This window comes from Papaver somniferum, chromosome 4, assembly GCF_003573695.1.
Source record: "Papaver somniferum cultivar HN1 chromosome 4, ASM357369v1, whole genome shotgun sequence".
Classification (NCBI taxonomy): domain Eukaryota; kingdom Viridiplantae; phylum Streptophyta; class Magnoliopsida; order Ranunculales; family Papaveraceae; genus Papaver; species Papaver somniferum.
The window spans coordinates 13,110,693-13,119,235 of NC_039361.1; the positions used below are offsets into that span (position 1 = coordinate 13,110,693).

Below are 8,543 nucleotides of genomic sequence, written 5' to 3' on the forward strand. Positions count from 1 at the left end.
CTAAACATGACCGGTAATTGCATCAGATTCAAAAAAGTTTGGTTGTATACGTGGATTTGGTGAAACAGCGTGTATGGAGTTATTCACGGGATAACATGACTCACTGTGAGTTACAGATGTACATTGCTCGAGTTTGAAGGACTAGGACATTGTATGGAGTGTGCAATAGATAAAAAGGAAGGTTTTCTGCGTGTTTGGAGTGAGTTAGGCACAGTCAGGTGCATGGGAAGATAAATTAGGGAAGAAAATATTCCCATGAGTACTGTTTTCACTGCCGAATGAATGGAGATCACGGTGAGTTATTAGGGAGGATTTTGTTCGCCTGTTGAGTATAAATAAGGTTATGGGATGTCTGATAAGGGGATGGAGAGTTAGGGGTTAGTACAGAGAGCAACAGAGTGATCAAATCACGAGTTGCAGAGAGAAGTTTCTGCTGATGCAGAGAAGATGAACATGAAGAACACTAGCTTTTAAGGACAGACATTTTCTAGGGTCGTAGATTTCAAGCTGTTCTGTAACAGTCCATTAGTCACGCTTATCTTCAGTTAGTAACACCTCTTGTAACAGTGTTTCTTTGTAACAGTTGCATCTGTAACAATTATAACTGTTACAAAGGCCCTGTTTTATACCTTTTCTCCTTGTAAACTCCTTTTTGAGCAATGAAAAATTCCTTTGAGTGTGTTTTCACCATGCGGAGCTAGACCCCATCACTGGGACAACGGAGGAAGCAACTTTTCATGATTGTTGTAAATGAATTAATTCTTTTATTGACTTTTTGGATAGATTTAATTGCTTTATGATTTCTATTAATTATTTGTTATTTTGTTAGATGCCGCATGCTTAGTTCTAAATACTTTAGATGCATCATGGTTTTAACTTACAAATAATATTTTACAAAATCTATTTTTGGAAAAAAACTAGAGTCACAACTTCTTTTGTTTGAGCTATATTGTCTAGAGTTAATGACTGAACCATAACAATATGAAAAGTAGTGGAATCCCGCGTCTCAGCGTCTCTTCATCTTGTGATAAATTGTGTATATATATTTTTCCTTATTTTCTTTATTAAGTCTTAAAACAAATTCTCAACAAATCTGAATGAACGAATCATCTTACTACAACATCATTGAAAAATACCATCACATAACCAAGACGCCCCCAAGTGAAATTGTTGTGATTGGAAGACCGAATATAAGTATGTGGGCACGAGCCATTGTTGAAGACAAAAAACTACAATAAATATCGAACTGGTTTCCAACAAAAGCATGAAAATGGAGTGGAGCGCTTGCATGCAACTGAAGTGCAATGGTTGTTAGCGAAACAGTTGTTGAAAGTGAGTTGCAGCGATTTGCTGCGAAACTGGGTTGCAACAGTTGAGTTGAATCAAAACTGGACTGCAGCATTTGCGTAGAACTAGACTGGTAGTAGTTGTTGGAAAAACTGGGTTATCTTAACAATCACCGAGATAGAATCCGTGTTGATTGTTATTACAAGAGAAACTTGGTTGGAATCTATAGGTTGACAGTAATTGCGGACGAAACTGGGTTGTGGCCATCATGTAAAACTGGGTAGCAGTTTTGTAGTACTAAACTGCGGCAACGACATTATGAAACTGGATTGCAGCAGCTATGCAAAACTGAACGGCAACAGTTGCAGGTAAAACTGGATTGCATTAGTTGCGTCCAATTGAGTGCAGAAGTTACGAGAAAAAATAGACTACATCAGTTACGAACAAAACTAGAGTACATTAGTTGTGTCCAACTGAGTACAACAGTAGCTGGCAAAACTGGACTGCATCAGTTGTGTCTAACTGAGTGCAGCAGTTGCTGGAAAAAATGGAATGCATTAGTTGCGTCCGACTGAGTGCAACAATTACAGGAAAAATTGGACTGCATCAGTTGCGTCCGACTGAGTGCAGTATTTACTAAGGAACTGGAATATAACAGTTACGATGAACTGGACTATAGCAGTTACGAGAAAAACTGGATTGAATTAGTTGCGTCCAATAGCAGCAGTTACAGAGGAACTAGACTACAACAGTTACGATCCACTGGACTGTAACAGTTATAACGTGCCGCTTTTAAATGATGTTTGATGATATTAATTTGCATCTCACTACACTAAATTAACGGTTTCGAGACATATATATGTGTTGCCTTGATTTTATGAGACACATATAAGTGTCTCAATTTTGGCGTAGGGAACGTTTTGAGACATATTAGGAGACGCTTATAAAAGTCTCTTAATTAAATTTTGAGACGTTTATATGTGTCTCATAATTATTTACCCACGGTAAATTAAGTGAACCAATTTTATTGTTCTGGTTATTTAAAGCGACGCATTAAAAAAATTAAGAGACGCTTATATTCGTTTCAAATAAAATTCATATTTTAAAAGAAAAAATTATATTTAAAATTTTCTCCACCTGCATATTTGATTTCCGGCACCATAATACAGGTATCTGTGCACTCCATTCCCAATTAAATATGAAACCATTATTCAATCAAAATTCTATTATCACATACGAATCCATACAATCAATCAATTCATTTCTTTGATCTGAATTTTAATTTTAACAAAACAAACTATGGATAACATGTTTGTCTCTACAATTTGGGATCAAGGTTGAGCATATTTAGAGTTTCTTGTTCAATCAATGTCACCAGACTTCATCACGCATATATGCAGTGGATACATTTTCTATAAGAATTTAAGAAATTACCTACAACTTGTTCACTCAAATCGTATTACGCTTATCCAACCTTGTCTTCTGATTTCCTTATAATGCCACCTGATGTAAACGGAACATCTCTAGGAGTTAGTTTACATACCAAATAAACAGAACAAATGGGAACAATTTCCAGACATATACCTTTATTATAGATTTTTGTTCTGATCTTTCCACTTTTGTTTAGTCTAGCACCACCAAACATAAAGTTTCCCTTTTCTTCTCCTGCAGATAAGTCAATCTGCAAAGAGAGACAATAGAAATAGTAAAATATGTTAGGGACTTGGTGCTATATGTAAAGTAATAAGGTCAAAAGATAGTTCTCAGTTCAGAAAGTCAATACCCCAATGATGTGAAATAGGTATGTTAAAATTCAGATTAAGATTCAAATATCTAAAATTTCATTGGTTGAAGCACATCAAACGGATTAGTTATATATAGATGTAAGTGGTAACAGAACAGTCAAGCTTCTAAAACAGTTATTGTACTAACTCCAAGATAAGAAAGTACATAGTTATACCTAATCATATTCTTTCTGTTGTGCCCTGGGTTGCTTCAAAGGATTATCTTTTACACCTACAAAAAAAGAAATTTCCAAATCAGATCAAAGGGATCCTTATGAAGAATATCATAGATGAATAGCTGATTTCCAGAATTTTATCTGGCTTGAAAGACATATATAATTCAATTTATGATTACCAGTAACAGATAGTAGAACTAGACCTGTTACACAAATTACAAGTACGATATTTTAGAGTAAAACACACAATTTTAATTGTTTGGAAGTAAAAGTACCGATTGAGAAGCTAGAAAACGAATTGTTCGGCTCTGCACCCACCAAAATTTTCAGGATTGCATCTACTTGATCTTTTTCTTTGGCCTCAACTGCAATTCAAACAAGCAAATAAGGACACCAGTTTGAGCATAATTATAAAAAATATCAGAAACCCTACAGACCACAAATGGAAATAGATGGCAAAATCTATTGAAAAAGTACAAAAAGAAATACCTAGTTTCTATGTCCACACTTCTTCTTGCATTTACAGCAACACCCAATTACAAAAAGCAATACCCAGTTACAAAATGCACAACATAATGGTGGTTCCAAATCATTCAGTCTTATAATGTTATACTTACTATTTAAACTTCTATTACCAAACAAGTCAAATTCCTAGATGTTTATTTCCTGCCTTCCTTAAAACATGTGGTCTACCTCTCACATGATCATGAATTCATTTACAGGGGTAGTAAGTGTGGAAAAATCGACTCACTTGTGGGAGATCATTCTGTCCTGGTTGTACATTTGTATAGGATAGAATCGGACCTGAAAGGTACCATGTATAAGTAGCTCTCCTTCATGTCCACCAACCAGCTGAAGTTAAAAAGGATACAAGGGTTAGTAGTTTATACTGAGAGTATAAATCAATCCTTCTCCCTCCTCCTTTATCCGAGCTTGGGACCGGCAATGCAAGCATTGGCGGAGTTAAGAAGGTTTTGGTGAACACCAAATTAATAAGATCATTATATCAAGTAAGTATAGGCAATTACAGACCCCAAAAAAACCTAACCTCACTGTGCTAGACAACAATAAAAAGGCTGGAATAAACAAAAAAGGACACTAACAAGCAAATTCTTATATGCAACAAGTCCATGTGATAGTGTCGAACCTGTCCTTGATGCACAAAAGAGCATAACTACGTCTGAAATAACAAAAAGAACACCAAAAAAACAAGAATATAGAAATGCTCAATGCCAACTGGTTGCTATGCTTGTGTTGAACTATCATCGTTGCGCAAAACACAAAAAGATTACATCTTAGGAAGTTACTAGACCTTGGCTGGCACATCCTGCAACCTATCCTCAGACCAGATCAGAAAAGTAGGTAGTTTCAGATCCTTCAAAGAGTAAGAGTCATCTCCTTGTGTACCATCCCATATTAACGCAGACTGATCATGAACATACTCGACAAAGACCCTCTTCTCTGTTGGCTTCACCTTTCTACAATGAACATGACTTCCGACAACAGTACATCCTGATGCAACAACCCTTATTCTATTATCTAGCAATTCAACTTGCAAAAGTGTTGCGTTTTGGGAACCAATTTTTCAATCGCCCCAAGAGGTATGTAACACTATTTCCTGACCAACCAAACATATTTTTCATATGTTGTAGTTCTACAATTACACTAAGTGTTGTTTCATCACCTTCATAACCTGGATAAATCTTTTCCTTCGCTAACTCCTTATACTTGTGGTATTTCTTACCTAGGTCTGGCTCCTCACCACCTTCGTTCACATCCTTATTTAAACCTTCAAATACTCCATACACCTTGTCGACAAAATCCCCTAATCTGCGTTGTTCATCGCTAATGTTCTCTTCTACATGTTCCTCAACAGAAATTTCTTCCTTTACATTGTCTACACCTATATTTTCAACATCCACATTTTCTTCTACATGTTCCAGCACTACTTGTGATGATGTGGTGGACTTCTCCCCATGTAAGTACCAAAGTACATATGACTTGTCTATTAAGTGTATTTCTTAATGATACTTGACTAGAGCAAAAGACAAAGAATACTTATCTCTACAAATACAGCAAGGACATGGATATAATGGTGAACTTTTTATCCTGTTATTATATGCAAAATCGATAAAATCAGACACCCCTTTTCTATAGACATCACTAAACCTATCTTCTTCATTCATCCAACCTTTATCACCTACTTGCATCATTTTATAACAACATAACATAGTATGTTAATTAAGGACCAAACACAACAATCTTCACACAAGCATCAACACCAACAAAAACTAAAATTGCAACAAAAGGGTTCTTTTTTAATACATTACTAAAACAAGACAAACCCAGATATAATAACACTCTAAAATTCAAATGAATAATGAAGAGTATACATAAGAAAAAACACATCAATCTATAAATAAAACATCGTCGAATAACCAAAGGCTGTCAACTGAAACATGTTATAGTAACCAGCAAAACATGTAATAACAATCTTCTACCATACTAATAACCGTTCTTAAAGATCAAATATGTTATTATCAAAACTAGCAAAACTCACAGACCATGCTTAAATCACAATGAACCAGCTAACAAAAGAAAAAAAATTACAATTCATCTGAGATCTAATAGATTTAAAAAAAACACGAAAAACTGAAACCCTTACTTGTTTAACTTGTTACCTGGTTTCTACATCAACTACAATAAAAAGGATTCAACATTTATGATTGTAGTTTACTAACCTTGAGAAACAATGATGAATCTGAATCTATTGTTCTACAAACTTAAACTGAAATCTGATAAAAACCCAAATTTGAGAAAGAGTTGAATTTCTATGAGGTTCAAAAACAAAATCAGATTAAGAATATGCTATTCAGCTACAATAACATGAATTAAAAACCACCAAAAAACATGGCAAAGACATTATGAAGTTGTGCACAAAAGCAACATCTCTCATGTTAAAATACTGGCAGAAAAATAAGTGCACTCGACATTCTACAACAGCAAGAACATGAACCTTACTCTCTAAGCTAAATATCAAACACTTTAACTTTCAAAAACTCACAAAACAACAGTGAAAAACCAAAGACATAAAGCCTTAAATGGAATCAATTTATAAAAACATAAATCAAACACACAACTTGCAAAATATAGAGAGAGAAAATAAAACAAATAGGGTTAGAGATAATACCTGAACCTTCAAAGATTCTACTTCAATCTTCTTTTGCAAATTTCAAACACAAAAGAAATCAAATTTTAGGGTTTATCAATCAAAATAATTTCAAATTATAAAGAGAAAAAACAGACAAATAGGGTTCGAGGTAATACCTGAATCTCCAAAGAATTTATTTCAATCTTGTTCTGCAAATTTCAAACACAAAATTAGAAATCAAAATTGTAGGGTTCATCAATAAAAATAATTTCCATCTATAAAGAGAAAGAAACAAACAAATACGGTTAGAGGTAATACCTGAATCTCCAAAGATTTTACTTCAATCTTCTTCTGCAAATTTCAAACACGGAAATTAGAAATCAAAATATTAGGGTTTATCAATCAAAATAATTTCGATTTCTGTAACATCATATTTCTTACCTGAGGATAGAGATTTCTCGGGTTTCTAATTCTTCAATTAAATCTTCTTCTGAGAGTTTCAAGCTAAGAGCGAAAGATTTGTAAATTAGGGTTTTTTATACGAGTTTTTAGGTCAGCAAATCATACACCAGTTCAAGTTTTTTGGTTTAATTTCTGGTTTCGATTGATTTAAGTTTCTCTTACTCGATTTCTATTAATCGATTTCACTCATCTTTCTCTGGTTTTTTTTTGAGCTGAGAAAAGTAAGGTTCGAGAAGAAGAGAGAAGGCGATGAAAACAAGTGAGAGAGAGAGAGTTCGACGAGTGGTTTTATTTAGTAAGGACCAGAATTTTATTAAATTAAATACTGTCTAAATTTCAAAACAACCCAAAATTAAGGTGGGAACTAAAATAAATGGTGGGAATTAATGTAAATCATCTTTCAAAATGATTTGGTGTGAGACAAAGATTTGGAGGGGAAATTTGAGGGGAAATAAATGTTGGGGGGAAATTTGAGAGGGAAAATAATGTGAGAGATTTAGAAAATCGGAAAAGGAGGGAATTTTGGGGGGAAGTTTAGAGTTTTGGAGGGAAATAAAATGGAAATAAAATGAAAAAGAAATGATAAATTAGATATATATTAAAGTTATTAAATTTTGTAGAGACACATTTTAATACACTTGTAAGAGTAGTTGAAAAATCAGAATTAAAGCTACTCATATTTTTTGTTTGAGACTCTTATATGAGTGGAAGCTCTAAAGACATATATATGTGTCTTGAACCCAAAAATGGATATGTCTCAAATCGGGCCATATGGTGTAGTGTCTAAATATTAGGGTATATACTCTCCCCTCTTGATCTTGTAACTCGTTTTAGGATTAAGAATTTGGGTTCCCTTTTTTTATGATTTCCAACAGTTGAATTTCGCAGCGTATTTAGGTGATACATAACTTTCCCCCAAGCGTGAGGAGTGTTACACAGCTCGTCCTAAAAGATTACTTTATATCATGAGGTGTTACATATCTCTCCTCCAAGCGATGACCATCGCAGTTGAAATGATATGTAACTCGCCCCCAGAAGACAATGATTGTCATGTTACTTAATGCTCGCACAAGGGTGCACTTACTTGCAGCGTACTGATGACACGAAAGATGATATGGCACTTATTGATGCTGACGTGGCACAAACTACGTTAACAAGACTAGTTGACGTGGTAACATGACAATGACGTGGCATCGACGTATTGCTGAGTTGCATTGTTGATGTGGCATGGGACGCACCGGATCGTTAACCACATGGCAACTGATTAGGCGCTGATGTGTGTACATATTTGATGATGTGTCAAACCTGACGTGGCACTGCTAGATTGACTTAGGTGTAAAATCTGAAAGCTTGACCAAATTGGGTAGAGAAATCCAGGGACTTAGCTTGTGGGTCGGTTTAGGTGTAAACATCTGGTGACTTGAATAAGTTGGGATGAAACATCCAACGGCTTGGCTTGTGGCTCAGCTTGAACGTAAATATCCAAAAACTTAAATTAGTTGGAATAAAATATCTTACGTCGAGGCTTGACTCCCGGCTCGGCTCATTTAGGCGGCTCAGCTTAAGTGATAATCTGTCGGCAAATTCCGCCGGCTTTTTCGCCGGTGAAGTCCGCCGTTTTTTTCTCTCCTGAAATTTTTGGTGACGATTTTTGACTGAATACTTTAGCAACAGTTCCTCCTT

General features: G+C 35.0%; 1 long non-coding RNA gene across 1 annotated transcript; it reads right to left on the reverse strand.

Moving 5' to 3' along the window:
• Positions 1-2,702: 2,702 nt before the first annotated feature.
• Positions 2,703-7,114, reverse strand: LOC113273542. The gene is made up of 9 exons (XR_003322464.1): positions 6,840-7,114; positions 6,717-6,749; positions 6,575-6,607; positions 6,438-6,467; positions 3,999-4,099; positions 3,523-3,612; positions 3,248-3,303; positions 2,872-2,968; positions 2,703-2,790 (listed from the first exon to the last, which is right to left on the reverse strand). It is a non-coding gene; the product is annotated as an uncharacterized LOC113273542 (long non-coding RNA).
• Positions 7,115-8,543: the final 1,429 nt, after the last annotated feature.